The sequence below is a fragment of the Dasypus novemcinctus genome, chromosome 21 (genome assembly GCF_030445035.2).
Source record: "Dasypus novemcinctus isolate mDasNov1 chromosome 21, mDasNov1.1.hap2, whole genome shotgun sequence".
Classification (NCBI taxonomy): Eukaryota; Metazoa; Chordata; class Mammalia; order Cingulata; family Dasypodidae; genus Dasypus; species Dasypus novemcinctus.
Genome location: NC_080693.1, coordinates 9,289,721 through 9,306,780, shown reverse-complemented (window position 1 = coordinate 9,306,780; position 17,060 = coordinate 9,289,721). Strand labels below are relative to the sequence as shown.

The window sequence follows — 17,060 nt, the reverse complement described above, 5'->3', positions numbered from 1 at the left end:
TCTCATCTTTTCCTATATTCTATCTCATGTATTAATTATCTTAATACATTATCCAGTACTATAGAGCACTCTCAAATGACAGTTTTGGCAGATAATTACATGTTTTTTGAAGAAATGTTCTTTAAAATCTTCCATTAATTGCAATATTACATACTGTATTCCTTTTGAACTTAATGTGTTTCTATCATTTAAAATATTATTGAGTATAAAACAATAAATAATTTTCCCTTAAGGTAATAAAAAGAAATTACTTAAAGCTGTTACTTTTTTCTGAAAAAAAATGTGCCTTAATCTATGTGTTTTGTTACATAGCATTATTATTTTAGATACTTTAAAGGGGTACATTATGGAATTTTGCTTGCTTCCACTCAAAAATTCACTAACAACTCTATTATTAAAATTCTACACTTCATTTCCTAAAGACAAAAGAGTCATAGAGTAAAGAGTAGGTTATTGTATAGCAAACATCTATCTAGCCATCATTTTAGGTAATATTATACAATTAGCACTTTGATATATTTTTATCAATTTATCTTTCTTTCTATCCATTCAATCCATCTTGTTTCTTTGTGTTTTTTAAAACATAATGTGCTTTTCAAATTAAGTTGTGCACATCAATACTCTTCCTTACTACACATGGCACTTAAGTATGGGTCTTTTTGTTTTAGGAAAATTTTGCAGCTAAACATATTCATCATAAATTCTTGTTTCATTGATACTTGTCAAAAAATACTATTTAAACAAAACACTTATCAGAGCATATTACCATCATACCAGTGATTTCTCTCTCTCCATCCTAGTTATTCCTAAAAGCATTATCCATTCACACAGAGTTGCTACTAGGCAGTTATTTCTTTAGTTTCTCACTAGCTAATATTTTATGCCATAAAACTTTACATAAATTGCTTCATGTGATAACCACTCTTTTGTGTATGACTTCTTTCAAATACCTCCATGTTTTTTAAATACATTGTATTTTGGGGTATATTAGGAGTCTATTAGTTTTAAATTTTTATACTATTCTATTTAACAAATGCAGTACATATTATTTATAAGATTTTCTTTGATGACACCTGTACCATCTCCACACCTTAGTTAATTTGAACAAAGTTGCTCTGAGCATTCATGTACAAATCTCTTTTGGATCCAGTCATTCAGTTCTCTGGAGCACATAATGAAGGTTGACTTGCTGGTAAATATTAGTTGTATAAGAAACTCCTTAAATTTTTGTGAATTATCAAAGCCTCTTGAATACCACTAATATGCAGGAGAGGTTAGTTTAGCAATATCATCACGAGCATTTAGTGTTTCTGGAATTGTTTATTCTAGAAATTCTGTAGTTGTATAATAGCATATCACTGTGGTCTTCATTAGCAATTTCCTTGAGACTATATACATAAAAGCCATTAAACAAGTATCCATGATTTTCAAAAGACTTAATTTTACATAGAAAGTTCTCTAAACACAATGGAATTAAATTTGATGTCAACAACAAACAAATATCTGAAAATTTAGCAATGTATATTTTTCAAATACTGAGACAAGAATAAACCAGAAGGAAATTTTAAAAATATATTATATATAAAAAACGTTTCTGTTTATAAACTCATATTTATTTCTATATTATATATTTAATAAAAATAAAGCAGTACATAGAAGTTTACATCTCTTAGTGTTTAATCTGGAAAAGGAAAAGTGTCTATAATGATGACTTACATTTCCCTCTCATCAATCCAGGAAAAGATCCAAGTGAACCTCCAATAAGTATATAAAAAAGAAAATAATTAAAAAATAAAGAAAAGAGTACACATGAGTGATATATAAAATAGAGAAACAAAAGGAAAAATTGACATAAGCAAATGGTTTTCCTTGAAATCAATGAAACTGATCAAAAGCTGCCTTAATTTATCATGAATAAATGAGAATGGAAACAAATTACCAATATTACTAATGAAATATGAGTTCTATCTAAAAGAAAGACTAAAGCAAAACATGCTTCAGTTTTTGGCAGACATTCTCTAGAAAATAAATGTAATAAAAATAAGTAGGGGGAAGCGACTGTGGCTCAGTAAGTTGGGCTCCTGTCTACCATTCGGGAGGTCCTGGGTTTGCATCCAGGACCTCCTTGTGAAGGCAGGTTCGCCTGCACGCTGCAGAGAGCCACCATCCTGGGCAACGCAGATGCCGCCAGGCCCGCAAGCACTGCGAAGAGTTGACTCTACAAGGTGATGCAACAAAAAAAGGGAGACAAGCGAAAAAATGCAGAAGAGCATGCAGGAAATGGACAGAGAAAAGACAGCAAAGTAAGCTGCAAGGTGTGTGGGGGGATACAAATAAAAATAAATACAGGCAGAAGAACGCACAGTGAATGGACACAGAAAGCAGACAGCATGCAAAAAGCCACAAGGGGAGATTAAATAAATAAATAAAAATAAAATAACTAGGATTGTGAGAAGATGACCAAATAGAAAGCTAGAGGACTCAGTCCTTCCATCAGAATTATTAGACAAGCAGAAACTGTCTGAAACAATTACTTTGAAACTCCCCAGGCCCAAAAAACACTGTACAGCATCCAAGAAAGAGCAGGGGTACTGATAAATTACAATAAAGAACAAAAGTTGCTCTCCCATGCAGTGGTTAGGGGCACCCATCCCCACCCTTGCAGCAGGCCACTTTGTGGTCCATCCAAGGCTAGATGGCTCATGACAGAGAGGGCCATAAGACTCCTCTTCCCCCCCAGAACAGTATTGAACACGGCCAAGCACTGTTCAAGTCTTTTGATGAGCTACTTCGGATCACTGGGTGTCTGATTCTGAGGGTGGCATTGCTTTAATCCAACCCGGACAAAGGTCACAGGAGAGGAGACTTAAAGATGAGATGGTCCTTCAGGGTTGCTGGGGACAGTTGAGAGTCTGTATTTGCTGGTCAGAACAAGAAAAACAAACTTCGGGGAGCTGTGGGAGTAGCCCTTAGAGTCCTTCATGATCCATGCCCAGGGCACTTTAGAGCCCTTCCTGGGTCCCTGGTCCCATTTCAGCAGGGAAAGATGGAATTCACAAAGTCCTCTGCAGTGTGCCCCTCCTCCCTGAATTTGCCCTCCAGGCAATAGCAGCTGGAGACCAGGGAGAGTAAGTAAGTTTGGAGCTGATAGTCTGAGGGAAAGGCTGGTGGTTTCAAACATACAAACATAAAGGAAAGGGGAGTCTGTCTCCTGGGAAACGGAGGGGAAGAAATGAACTCTCATAAAGGGGAGCACTCCAAAGCAACTACTAGCAGAAGCCTGGGACAAGAGGCAGGCGCAGACACACAGGGAAAGCTCTGCCTACCGCGTCTGCCTCGGGCAGACGCCCTTATAGGAGGGTGAAGCTCAAGAAAATCTGTCTTGGCGCAGAGCGGGTTGGTGGATTTCGCTTTGTGGTGCGACTCTTCTTAGGGGTAGCAGAAGCGGCGCGTCGGTCGGTCGAGCAGCACCCTAAGATTTCGGCTTTGGGTAGAAGAAAATGGCCGGAACCAAGCAGACTGCATGTGACTCCCCTGGTGGGAAAGCTCCCCGCCAACAGCGGGCCACTGAGGCTGCCCGGAAAAGCGCCCCCTCTACCCGTCGCTACGGGCCCGGGACCGCTGCGCTTCGAGAGACTCGTCGCTACCGGAAATCCACCGAGCTCCTGATCCGGAAGCTGCCTTTCCAGAGATTGGCGAGGGAGGTCGCCCAGGACTTCAGAACCGACTTGAGGTTTCAGAGCGCGCCATCGGCGCGCTTCAGGTAAGAAGGGGCAAAGCTTTCGTTTTCGCAGGGAGGAGGGGTTGTGTGTGCTTTCTCTTCTCCCCGGAGAGAGTTAGTAGTGTGGCTCTTGTCCCCAACAGGAGGCCAGCGAAGCATACCTGGTGGGTTTATTTGAAGATACTGATCTCTGTGCCATCCACGCTAAGAGAGTCACCATCATGCCCAGAGACATCCAGTTGGCTCGCCGGATACGGGGAGAGAGAGCTTAAGAGAAGGCAGTTTTTACGGTGTTTTGTAGTAAATTCTGTAAAATACTTTGGTTTAATTTGTGACTTTTTTGTAAGAAATTGTTTATAATATGTTGTATTTGTACTTAGGTCATTCCATCTTTCACTCAGGACGAATGCGAAGTGACTGTCCACAGACCTCAGCGATGTGAGCGCTGTTGCTCAGGAGTGACAAGTTGCTAATATGCAGAAGGGATGGGTGATATTTCTTGCTTCTCGTGATGCATGTTTCTGTATGTTAATGACTTGTTGGGTAGCTATTAAGGTACGAGAATTAATAAATGTGTACAGGGTCCTTTTGCAATAAAACTGGTTATGATTTGATCCAAGTGTTTAACAATTGGGGCTGTTAAGTCTGACCGTACATCACTGTGATAGAATGTGGGCTTTTTCAAGGATGAAGATACAAGTCTTAACCACAGTGTAACTTACAGTTTCCTTTAAAATAAATAAATAAATAAACCTGGCAGCTATAGAATACACTATGTGCATTTATAGTAGCTATTTTATATATTGTAGTGTCAACATTTTTAAATTAAATGTTTTACATTCAAAAAAAAAAAAAAGAAAATCTGTCTTATCACCAACGGGTAACAAAATTAAGAAACAGACATCTCAAGGAATAAATCCAATAGTTAAGATAAAATATTAAAATGTATAGTGTGCAACAAAAAAGTACAAGACAAACAAATAAATGAACAATAAACAGGACATGATGGTGCATCCAAAATGAAGGGGATAAAAATCCAGAAAATACCAAGACGAAGACCAGAATGTGGACATAAGGAACAAACCACATAAAAAGAAAATGTGGTCTTAAAAACACTCCAGTGATGAAGGAAAATCCAAAGAAAGAACTAAAGGATACCAGGAAAACAAAGAGCAGTATGAGAAACTTAATAAAGACATAGAAATATTTAAAAGGAACCATACAAGAGTTTAGGTAGGACCAACTTAGCAGAAATGAAAAATTTCTCAGGATGGTTTCAAAAGCAGATTGGAGCTGGGAGGAGGTAAAGTGAACTAGAAGATAATACACTTGAAGTAAGTCAGGCTGAGTAGCAGAAAGACAAAAAGAATTATTAAAAGTGAAAATAGCCCAACACCTCTGAGACACCATCAAGTTTACCTATATACACACTGTGAATCCTAGAAGGAGAAGAAAGAGAAAAGACGAAAAAATATTAAAAAAAAAAAAAGACAGAGAACTTCACAAACTGCAAAATATGTGAATATTCACAATCCTAGAAACACAGAAAACATTTAAATATAAATAAAAATAAACACAATCATATATTAATCACATATTAATCACATTATTTAATGCAAAGAATGAGGAAATAATTCTGAAAACTAAAAGAAAAAAAGTAATATGCTATGAAAAAGGGAGTCCCAATTAGATTTAGTGCTGAAACTATGGAGGCAAAACGGCAGTGCAATGAAATACTTAAAATGCCAACCAAAAATTCTATATCTGGCAAAACTCATTAAATGTATGTTCTAGAGACTTAAATCTTCGGTCTGTTCATATGCAGGTTGAGCCCTGACTCTCAGAAGATTTGCATCACCTACTTTCCAGTTCATTGGACTTGCCCTGGACAACTAATAAAGGATTGTGATGGATGACAACCTTCCCCAAAAACAGAGTGTCTACAATTGCAAGCAAGAAATTTCCATCCATCTGCCCAATGGAATATAAGTCCCTCTTAATCTAAAACAGAGTAGATGGGCATTAGCATCCTAAAATCCTCAAGATCAAGGAATGAACAAACATGAGGGGGGAATGCAGCTATGGACTACAACAGATTTATTATTCTAGCAATGGAAGAACTTGTAACATTGATATAAAGGCTGTGGCCATCAGAGGTTCAGGGGGGAGGGAAAGGAAAGACTTTGTGCAACATGGGGCATTGTAGGGACACTGAAATTGTTCAGCATGACTTAGCAATGACAGATACAGGCCCTTATACATTCGGTAAGCACCCATAAAATTGAGTGGTGCAAAGTATAAAATAGAATGTAAACTGTAGACCATGGTTAGCAGCAATGCTTCAATATGTTTTCATCAATTGTAGCAAATATATCACACTAATGAAAGATATTAATGGGGAAATATCAGGGAGGGGGATGGGCAAGATACATGGGAACCCCCTATGTTTTCCATGTAAAATTTATGTAATCTAACACCTCTTTCTCAAATTAAAACTTAAAAAAAAATTAATGAGGAAATATTAAGACATTCACAGATAAACAACAGCTGAGGGAGCTCATCTCCATTAGACCTATCCTTCAAACAATGTTAAAGGTAGTTCTTCAGAGTAAAAAGAAAGAGTACTAGTGTTTTGAAGTGGCATAAAGAAATAAAGACTTTTGGTAGATGAAAATTTGGGTGATTATGAATGTCAGTAAAATTGTAGTGTATTATTTGATACGAATCTAACTTCATACAGGTTCTAAAATGCAAATGCCTAAAAGGTAATGATAAATTTATAGATGTGGACATACAATGTACAACAATATATGTGGAAACAAGTAGAAAAAAAGTGGAGGGACAAAGAGGTATGGGAAAAGTATATGTTCATGCTATTGAAGCTGAGTTGGTATCAAAATAAATATGATTGCTATATATTTAGGATGTAAAATTTTAACCCCATAGTAATCATAAGGAAAATAGATGAAAAATGTATCCAGATAGGAGAGAAGGCACTCAATATGTAATAATACAAAAATTAAAATTAAATAAACATAAAAGTAGACATTAACAGAAGAATAGAGGGTCAAAAAAGGTATAAGACATGCAAATGTAAAATGGCAAAAAGTCAGAAGGCAGTCCTACATTATCAGTAGTAACTTTAAATATAAATAGATTAAATTCTCCAGTAAAAAGGCAGAGATTGGGGAATGGATTAAAAAATCATGACCCTATAGGATGTCTGAAAAACTCTCATCTTAGATTCGAAGATATAATTAGGTTGAAAGTGAAAAAAAAGAAAAATAATAAAATGTAAATATTAACAAAAAGAACTGGAGTAGGTATACAAAAAACAGAAAAAATAAATTTTGAATAAAAAAAACAGTTAAAAGGGACAAAGTCAATTATTATATCTCAATAAAGGCGAAATTCAACAAGAGGCTGTAACAAGTATAAAAATATAGTAACCTAAAAGCAGAGCCCCAAAAGATATGAAGGGAGAAATTGATGGTTCTATATTAAGAGCAGGAAAGTTAGTACACCACTTTCAACAATTGATAAAACATATAGCCAGAAGGTTGATAAGGAAATAGAACTCTCAAACAATACTCGAAAACAAATAGACCTAACAGACCATAAGGGAATAAAGACTGAAATCAATGACAATGGGAGAAAGGGAAAATTCATAATTATGTGGAAATTAAACAACATATTCTTAGAGAACCAATGGGTTAAAGTGGACATTACAAGGGATAAAAGGAAATATATAGATGAAAATGAAAATGAAATTACAACCTACCAAAAGTTATGGAATGCAGTGAAGACAGTGCAGGGAAGGAAATTTATACCTCTAAAAGTTCACATTAAAAAAGAAAATAACACTTCGAATGAAAGAACTCATCTCAAAACTGGAAACAGTAGAAATAGAAGAGCTAACTAGAGCCAAAGTAAGTAGAAGGAAGAAAATAACAATGATTAGAGCTGAGATAAATGAAATAGAGAACAAAAAACACAAAAGAATCAGCGAAAGTTGGTTCATTGAAAAGATTAATACATTTGGGAAAGAATAAGCTACAGTGAAAAGAAAAAAAGAGAGACATTCCAACTAATGAAAATGATAAATGAAAAAGGGGTCATTACTAATGACCCAGCTGAAATAAAAAGGACTTTAACTGGATACTATGAACAACTTTATGCCAATAAATTAAATAACATAGACGAAATGGAAAAATTCTTAGAAACACTCACATTACATTGACTCAAGAAGAAAAGGGAGATCACAACAAACTAATTACTAGTAAGAGATGGAATCAGTCATCAAAAACCTCCCAAAGAAAAAAAAAAAGAGCCCAGGACCAGACGGTTTCACAGGGCAAGTCTATCAATCATTCCAAGAAGAAATAATTCCATTCTTCTTACACTTTTCCAAAAATTGAAGAGGAGAAGGCATCCTCTAATTCATTCTATGATGTCAATATCACCTTCATACCAAAATCAGTTGAAGATAACACAAGAAAATAAAACTGCAGACAAATATCTTTTATGAGTAAGGATGCAAAAATCTTTAACAAAACGCTAGCAAAAAGAATTTAATAGCATATTAAAATAATTATATACCTTGACACTTGGAATTTATCCCTTGTATGCAAAGTTGGCTCAACATAAGAATATCAATTAATATAATAAACCCATTAATGCAGTGAAAGAAAAAAAGATGATCATCTTAATTGGCACACAAAAAGTTTGACAAAATCCAGCATCTATTCCTGATAAAAAAATTAAAAAAAAAAAACTTTGAAAAAGAGGAAGGTAAGGAAACTTCTTTAACACAATAAATGGAGGCTATTAAAACATACAGTTAAGGGAAATGGACTTTGGCCCAGTGGTTAGGGCATCCGTCTACCACATGGGAGGTCCCCGGTTCAAACCCCGGGCCTCCTTGACCCGTGTGGAGCTGGCCATGCGCAGCGCTGATGCGCGCAAGGAGTGCCGTGCCACGCAAGGGCGTCCCCCACGTGGGGGAGCCCCACGCGCAAGGAGTGCGCCTGTGAGGGAAGCCGCCCAGTGTGAAAAGAAAGAGCAGCCTGCCTAGGAATGGCGCCGCCCACACTTCCCGTGCCGCTGACAACAACAGAAGCGGACAAAGAAACAAGACGCAGCAAATAGACACCAAGAACAGACAACCAGGGGAGGGGGGGGGGAAATAAATAAATAAATAAATCTTAAAAAAAAAAAAAAGATAAAACATACAGTTAAAATCCTGCTTAATGGTGAAACACTTCTAAGATCTGCAAGAAATCAAGGATGCCTACTGTCACCACTGTTATTTAACATGGCCTGGGAATTCTTTTCAGAGTGATTAGGTTAGATAAAGAAACGAAATATATCTAAATTAGAAATGATGAAGTAATACTTTCCCTAACTACAAATGACATGGTCTTATACACAGAAAATCCTGAACAAATATGCAAGAAAGCTTTTAGAGCTTATGAATGAATCCAGCAAAGTGGTGGTATACAAGGTCAACACCCCAAAATCAGTAGTGTTTCTATACACAAGCAATGAAAAATCAGAAGAAGAAATCCAGAAAAAAATCTCATTCAAAATAGGAAATAAATAATCAAATATTAATGAATATATTTAACCAACGAAGTAAAAAACTTATACATGGTAAACCACCAAGCATAGCTAAAAGAAATAAAAGAAGTACATAAATGGAAGGACATTCTGTGTTCATGGAACAAAATACTCCTGTTAAGTGGGCAATCCTACCCAAAGTGGTTTGTAGATTCAGCACAATCCCTGTAAAAATTCCAACAGCCTTCTTTGCTGAAATGGAAAAGCCAATAATCAAATTTATATAGAGGTGCAAGGGGCTCCAAATAGAAAGGCCACCCTCAAAAAGGAATGAAGTTGGAGAACTCTCACTCCCTAATCTTAAAAGTTATTACACAAAGAAGCTGGCAGCCTTTGTTTAATCTCCACCCTTGGCAGAAATGGAAGCAAGCATGACTGAAAATCACACCAGACTTACGGGATGGAATGGATCAGATTCAGGGCACCAGCTTGGAAAGTCAGCAGTGGTCATGGCTTCGGACCCCGCACTCATCAGGACTGGAACTTGGATGCACCTTTATCACTTTCTTGGGGCAGAGCAGGTAGATTCACTCTGTCCACTTAAAAGGCTGCTGCACACCTAGGCCCAAGACATCCCAGGAAGGAGAGGAAGCAGAGCTCAGTCTAAGCACTTTGTGGGGGCAGGGAGGGCAGATTTACCTGCCCACATTAAAGGGCTGCTGCACTCCCAGCTCCAATATGCCCCAGGAAGGAGAGGAGGGGCTGCATACTTGGAACATTCTCTCTCAAATAGGCATATTTAGCCTGCCCACATTGGGTAGGTACAGTACATGCTATGGCAGTTAATTAGAACTGCAACCAGTGACTGAGAGCTGTGCAAGAGTTTCATCTCAGCAAGGTGGACAGGCTCATACTCAGTCACACCCCCATCAGGGGCTGTGTCAGCTAGGAATTAAAGGCACAGCAATATCGGGGCAGCAGGGGACAGCAATGAGAAGGGTGCTGGGCAGATTAGGACATGTGGAGTTGGGGAAAGGTCAGGGAGAAAGGTGGGGTCTTTAGGGTTTGGTCCCCAGAGCATACTGGAATCAATCTACACCACCTTTATGGATTACGGGTCCTGATTTGGCTGAGAAATCTGATATGGAAACATTGTCACCACCAGGGCAATTCTACCAAAATAAGTCCTTCAGGTAATAGCAGCTAGAGAAAACAAAAGGATAATTAAAATAAACAGAGGAGAAACAAAAACAAACATTGCAGTTTAACGTTCCTGGAGGAGGAATAGGGGAAAGGAAGCTTGCTTCTGAGGATGACATAAGTCCACATATAGTGTAAACTAAAAGATGTGCCATATTTCAAACTAAAAATCAGATGAGTAAGGGATGAAAAATATGGTTTGTTCAACAAGAGCTCTTACAAAAGTGCGATATAAGTTGAACCAAGTGTCAATGGAAGACCTTTAGCAAAGCTGACCAGTAAGAAAGTGATAGGCTGAAAGAAGAAACTGAGCAAAGAACAAACACATCAAAAAGATCAGCTGCTGAAACACCAACAAAAATTACAAGACATATTAAGAAACAGGAAAATATGGTCCAGTCAAAAGAACAAATTAAACCCCTTAACCAAACACAGGATCTGAGACAACTAATTACAGGTATCCCCCAAAAAATCCTCAATAAATTAAATGAAAAGGCTAAAGACATTAAGGATATTAAGAAGATACTAGGTGAACACAAAGAACATTTTGAAAGATTTTAAAGAAAATTAACAGCTCTTATGGGAATAAAAGACACAATAGAGGAGAGTAAAATATATCAGAGTCATATAACAGCAGATTTGAAGTAGCCAAGGAAAGAACAAGTGAAGTAGAAGACAGAGCATCTGAACTTGAAAGGACAGGAGGAGAGAGAGAAAACAATGGGAGAAAAACTGAACAGGTCCTCTGGGAATTGAGTGACTGCATAACACACTCTCATGCATTATGGGTGTCCTGGAAGGATAAGAGAAAAGGAGCAGAAAGAATAGTTAAGGAAACAATAACAGAAAACTCCCCAACCCATGTGAAAGACAGAAATATCAATATCAAAGAAGGACAACATACTCTTAACAGAATAATTCAGAACAAACCTACTCCAAGACACATTCAATATGTTAAGTGCCAATGATAGAATTATGAAAGCAACAAGAGAAAAGCAGTTCATCGCATACAAGAGACACTCCATAAGACAAAGACCTGATTTCTCGTCAGAAACCATGGAGACAAGAAAGCAGTGGTATGATACATGTAAGTTACTGAAAACTGACAAGAATTCTACACCAGGCAAAACAGTTCTTTAAAAGTGAAGGTGAGGTTAAAGTCTTCACAGATAAACAGAACCTGAAAGAGTCTGGCACCAAGAGACAAAACTTAGAAGAAATACGTAAGGAAGTGCTGAAACCAAAAAGAAAAGGATGGGAGAGAGAATTAGAAATGCTTTTTAGTAAGGGTAAATAAAAGGATAAACAGACAGATAATAAATAGTAAGATATGTCAATGGAAAGCTAAAGGATAAAACGTATGAAGTAAGTAATGCCGTTACAGTAATAACATTAAATGTTAATGGACTGAACCACTAGTCAAAAGACACAGTGGCAGAATGTGTATGTGTATATATATATGTATATATATGTATATATATATACGCCATCTATGTGCTGTGTGTATGAGACTAAACTTAGATGCATGGACACACATAGGATGAAAGTGAAAGTCTGGAAAAAGATATTCCACAGATCTGTAACCAGAAAAGAGCCAGAGTAGCTAGACAAATATAGGGTAAAATATAATTTGAATTCAAAACAGTTAAAAGAGATGTAAAAGGACTTTATATATTAATAATATGGGCAATTTACCAAGAAGAAATAACAATAATAAACATTAATACAACTAGCCAGTGTGCCCCAAAATACTGTGGCAAACACTGGCAAAACCGAAGGGAGAAATAGTTGTCTCTACAATTAATAGTTGGAAATTTCAATACATGATTCTCATCATTGGCTCGAACATCTGGACATGGGATCAAGAGGACAAAAGAGAGCTTAAATAATAAGATAAATGAGCTACATCTAACAGACATATATATAATATTTCACCCCCAAACAGCAAGATATACACTATTTTCAAGTGTTCATGGCTCCTTCGCCATTATAGACCATATTTTGGGTCACAAAACAGGTCTCAATAAATTTAAATTTTTGAAATTATACAAAGGACTTTTTTTTTATCATGATACTATGAAGGTAGAAAGCAATAATAGGCAGATAAAGGGGAAACAAACAACTATGTGGACGTTAAATAACACACGCTTAAACAATCAGTGAGTGAGATAGAAATTATAAGAGGAAACAATAAACATCTCCAGGTGAATGAAAAAAAGGAAACAACATATCAAAACAATGGGATACTGTGAAGGCAGTGCTGAGAGTAATGCCTACATTAAAAAAGAATAGGTTCAAATAAAAGACTTAACTGAATACCTGGAGGAAATAGAAGAACAGAAAACTAATCCAAAAGCAAGTAGAAAGAAAGAAATAACAAAGAGTAGAAGAGAAATAAATGAAATTGAGAGCAAGAAAAAAAAAGAGAGATAATCAACAAAACCAAAGATATTTCTTTGAAAAGATCGACAAAATAGATAAACCCTTAGCTTGACTGACAAAGAAAAATAAAAATAGAGACAAGCTGCAGATGAAAAAAATCAGAAATGAGAGGAAGTTCATTACAACTGATCACATAGGAATAAGAGATATCATAAGAATAATATAGACAGCCATACCAAATTAGATGACATAGGTGAAATTCACAAATTCCTGAACAGATTACACTGACCCTACAAGAAATAAACACCTCACCAAACCAATCACAAGTAATGAAATTGAAATAGTCATCAAAAACCTCCCCAAAATGAAAAGCTCAGTACCAGCTGGCTTCAAAGGGTACCAATCATTCAAAGAAGATTTAATACCAATCTTCCTCAGTCCTTTCAAAAAAATTGAACAGGAGGGAATGATAATAAACACATTCTATGTAGTCAAAATTACCCTAATACAAAATCCAGATAAAAATCCTACAAAAACGAAAATTATACACCAATTACTCTAATGAATATAGATGAAACAATCCTCAACAAAATGCTTGCTAATTGAATAAAACATCACATTAAAAGAAGTATACATCATTATCAAAAGGTTGTTATCCCAGGCATGCAAAGGTGGATCAACATAAGAAAATCAATAATCATCATGTTAATATTTTGAGAGGAAAAATCACATGATCATTTCAATTGATGCAGAAAAGGCATTTGACAAAATCCAGCATCCTTTCTTGATAAAAACACTCTGAAAGATAGGAATAGAAGGAAACTTTCTCAAATTGATAAAGTGCATTATGTGAAAAACCCACAGCTAATGTACTCAATGGTGAAAGACTGAAAGCTTTCCCCTGATGTTAGGCACAAGACAAAGATGCTCACTCTCTTCACTGTCATTCATTACTGTGCTTGAAGGTCTAGTTAGAGAAATTCGGCCAGAAAAAGAAATAAAAAGCATCCAGATAGGGAAAGAACAAGTAAAACACCTGCTTTTCATTGATGACATGATCCCATAGCTAGAAAAACCTGAAAAGTTCACAACAGTCCTACTAGAGCAAATAAATGAGTACTGCAATGTGATGGGATACAAGATCAAAACTCAAAAGTCCAATCAAAAGTGTTTGTGTAGACTACTTACAAGCAATCTGAGGAGCAAATCAGGAAAAATTTCATTTACAGCAATGACTAAAAAACCAAGTATATAGGAATAAACTTAACCAAGGACATAAAGGACTTCTATCAGAAAACTACAAAACTTTGCTGAAAAACCAAAGAAGATCTAAATAAATGGAAGGACATTCTGCATTCATGGACTAGAAGACTAAATATTATTAGGATGCCGAGTCAATGCAAATTGATTTTTAGAGTCAACACAATCCCAATAAAACTTCCCAAAGCCTTTTTTTTTTTCAGAAATGGAAACATTAATGTCAGCTTTATTTGGAAGGGTGAGGGACCTGAATAGCCAAAAATATTTAAAAAAAGAAAATTGAAGTTGGAGGGCTTTCAAGTCCTAAATTTAAGCACATTACTTAGTTCAGTGGTAAAAACAGCATGGTGCTGGCATGGAGAGACATGCTCACCAATGGACTTGAACGGAGAATTCAGAAACAGATCTCCACATTTATATTGAAGTGATTTTTGACAAGGCTGTCAAGCCCTCCCAGGTGGGCCACAACGATCTATTCAACAAACGGTGGTGGGAGAACTGTGTATCAATATCCAAAAGGAAGAAAGAGGGCTTCTATTTCACCTTACAGAAAAAACGAACTCAAAATGGATCAAAGTCCTAAACATAAAATTTGGAAACTTACAAATCTTAGAAGAAAATGTAGGGGAACATCCTCAAGGGCTCATGATACGAGGTGGTTTCTTCAACCTTACACCCAAAGCACAAGCAAGGAAACAAAATTAAGATAATTTTGACTTCCATGATATATAAGGAGATCATATAGCTTAATAAGGCAAGCAACCCAATTAAAAAATGGGCAAAACATTTGAGGAGACATTTTTGAAAGAGAAAATACAAATGGCCAAAAAATCACATGAGAAAATGTTCGAAATCATCATCTATTTGGGAAATGTAGATTTAAACTACAACGGGACGACATTTCGCTCATAGAATGGCCATTCGTTGTTTTTTTAAGCTTGCCCCTCACGGCCTGGGTGAACTTGGAGGTCGGGCCGTGCTGCGGCTGCGGAGCCCGCCCAGGCTGCGCCACGGGCTGCAGCCCCGGAGCTCGCCCCGCGCGGGGGTCCTCGGTGCGCGGCGACGCGGAAGGCGGTGCCGGGACCGCTGGTGAGGCCTCCCCCCTGGCCCCGGGCACGCGCCTGTCCCTGGGGGGTGCCTGCTCTGCCCCTGGGCTCGCGGGCTCCCCTGTCCCCCGGGGGTGGCCTGCTCTGCCCCTGGGCTCGGCCGCCTCCCCTGTCCCCCGGGGGTGGCCTGCTCTGCCCCTGGGCTCGGCCGCCTCCCCTGTCCCCCGGGGGTGCCTGCTCTGCCCCTGGGCTCGCGGGCTCCCCTGTCCCCGGGGGGTGGCCTGCTCTGCCCCTGGGCTCGCGGGCTCCCCTGTCCCCCGGGGGTGCCTGCTCTGCCCCTGGGCTCGCGGGCTCCCCTGTCCCCCGGGGGTGCCTGCTCTGCCCCTGGGCTCGCGGGCTCCCCTGTCCCCGGGGGTGGCCTGCTCTGCCCCTGGGCTCGCGGGCTCCCCTGTCCCCCCGGGGGTGGCCTGCTCTGCCCCTGGGCTCGGCCGCCTCCCCTGTCCCCGGGGGGTGGCCTGCTCTGCCCCTTGGCTCGGCCGCCTCCCCTGTCCCCCGGGGGTGGCCTGCTCTGCCCCTGGGCTCGCGGGCTCCCCTGTCCCCCGGGGGTGGCCTGCTCTGCCCCTGGGCTCGGCCGCCTCCCCTGTCCCCCGGGGGTGGCCTGCTCTGCCCCTGGGCTCGCGGGCTCCCCTGTCCCCCGGGGGTGGCCTGCTCTGTCCCTGGGCTCGGCCGCCTCCCCTGTCCCCCGGGGGTGCCTGCTCTGCCCCTGGGCTCGCGGGCTCCCCTGTCCCCGGGGGGTGGCCTGCTCTGCCCCTGGGCTCGGCCGCCTCCCCTGTCCCCGGGGGGTGGCCTGCTCTGCCCCTGGGCTCGGCCGCCTCCCCTGTCCCCCGGGGGTGGCCTGCTCTGCCCCTGGGCTCGCGGGCTCCCCTGTCCCCGGGGGGTGGCCTGCTCTGCCCCTGGGCTCGGCCGCCTCCCCTGTCCCCGGGGGGTGGCCTGCTCTGCCCCTGGGCTCGGCCGCCTCCCCTGTCCCCCGGGGGTGGCCTGCTCTGCCCCTGGGCTCGCGGGCTCCCCTGTCCCTGGGGGGTGGCCTGCTCTGCCCCTGGGCTCAGCCGCCTCCCCTGTCCCCCGGGGGTGCCTGCTCTGCCCCTGGGCTCGACCGCCTCCCCTGTCCCCCGGGGGTGGCCTGCTCTGCCCCTTGGCTCGGCCGCCTCCCCTGTCCCCCGGGGGTGGCCTGCTCTGCCCCTTGGCTCGGCCGCCTCCCCTGTCCCCCGGGGGTGGCCTGCTCTGCCCCTGGGCTCGGCCGCCTCCCCTGTCCCCCGGGGGTGGCCTGCTCTGCCCCTGGGCTCGCGGGCTCCCCTGTCCCCGGGGGTGGCCTGCTCTGCCCCTGGGCTCGGCCGCCTCCCCTGTCCCCGGGGGCTCCCCGGGCCGCTGCAGCCTCTGGCCTGGGCGGGAGCGGAGGGCCGGCGGGGTGGAGGCGCGCTGTGGCCCCGTGAGCTGCTGCCACGGAGGTGCCCTTGACCGAGGTTTATCCTTAACTGGTAAGATTTGGTTTAAGGTTTCAGTGCTGGCCTTCAGATTTCGGTACCTTTTCTTATTAGAGATGATGTGCTATTAGGGAATATAAGCTAATACATGATTTTTTAAAAATAATTGAAGTTGTTTGGCACGACATGAACTGAACTAGCTTCCCCTAATTTCAAAACCATAAAATTTTAACTTTGTTTTAGTCTTTTTAAAAAATCTGGAAAGTTCATGATCAAGAATGTGTTATGGTTGCTTTTACCATTAATAAATGGATCTAATGTAACCAAACTCTCAAAGTAATAACTTCTGAGAGGCCCCATTGTTTCCATTCAGATTAAAACAATGATGGTTAAAGTTACTTTTTGATGATT

General features: G+C 40.4%; 1 pseudogene; it reads left to right on the top strand.

Annotated features, from left to right (window-relative positions):
* The first annotated feature begins 3,500 nt into the window (after positions 1 to 3,500).
* Positions 3,501 to 5,158, top strand: LOC101418569 (histone H3.3-like; annotated as a pseudogene).
* The last annotated feature ends 11,902 nt before the right edge of the window (positions 5,159 to 17,060 follow it).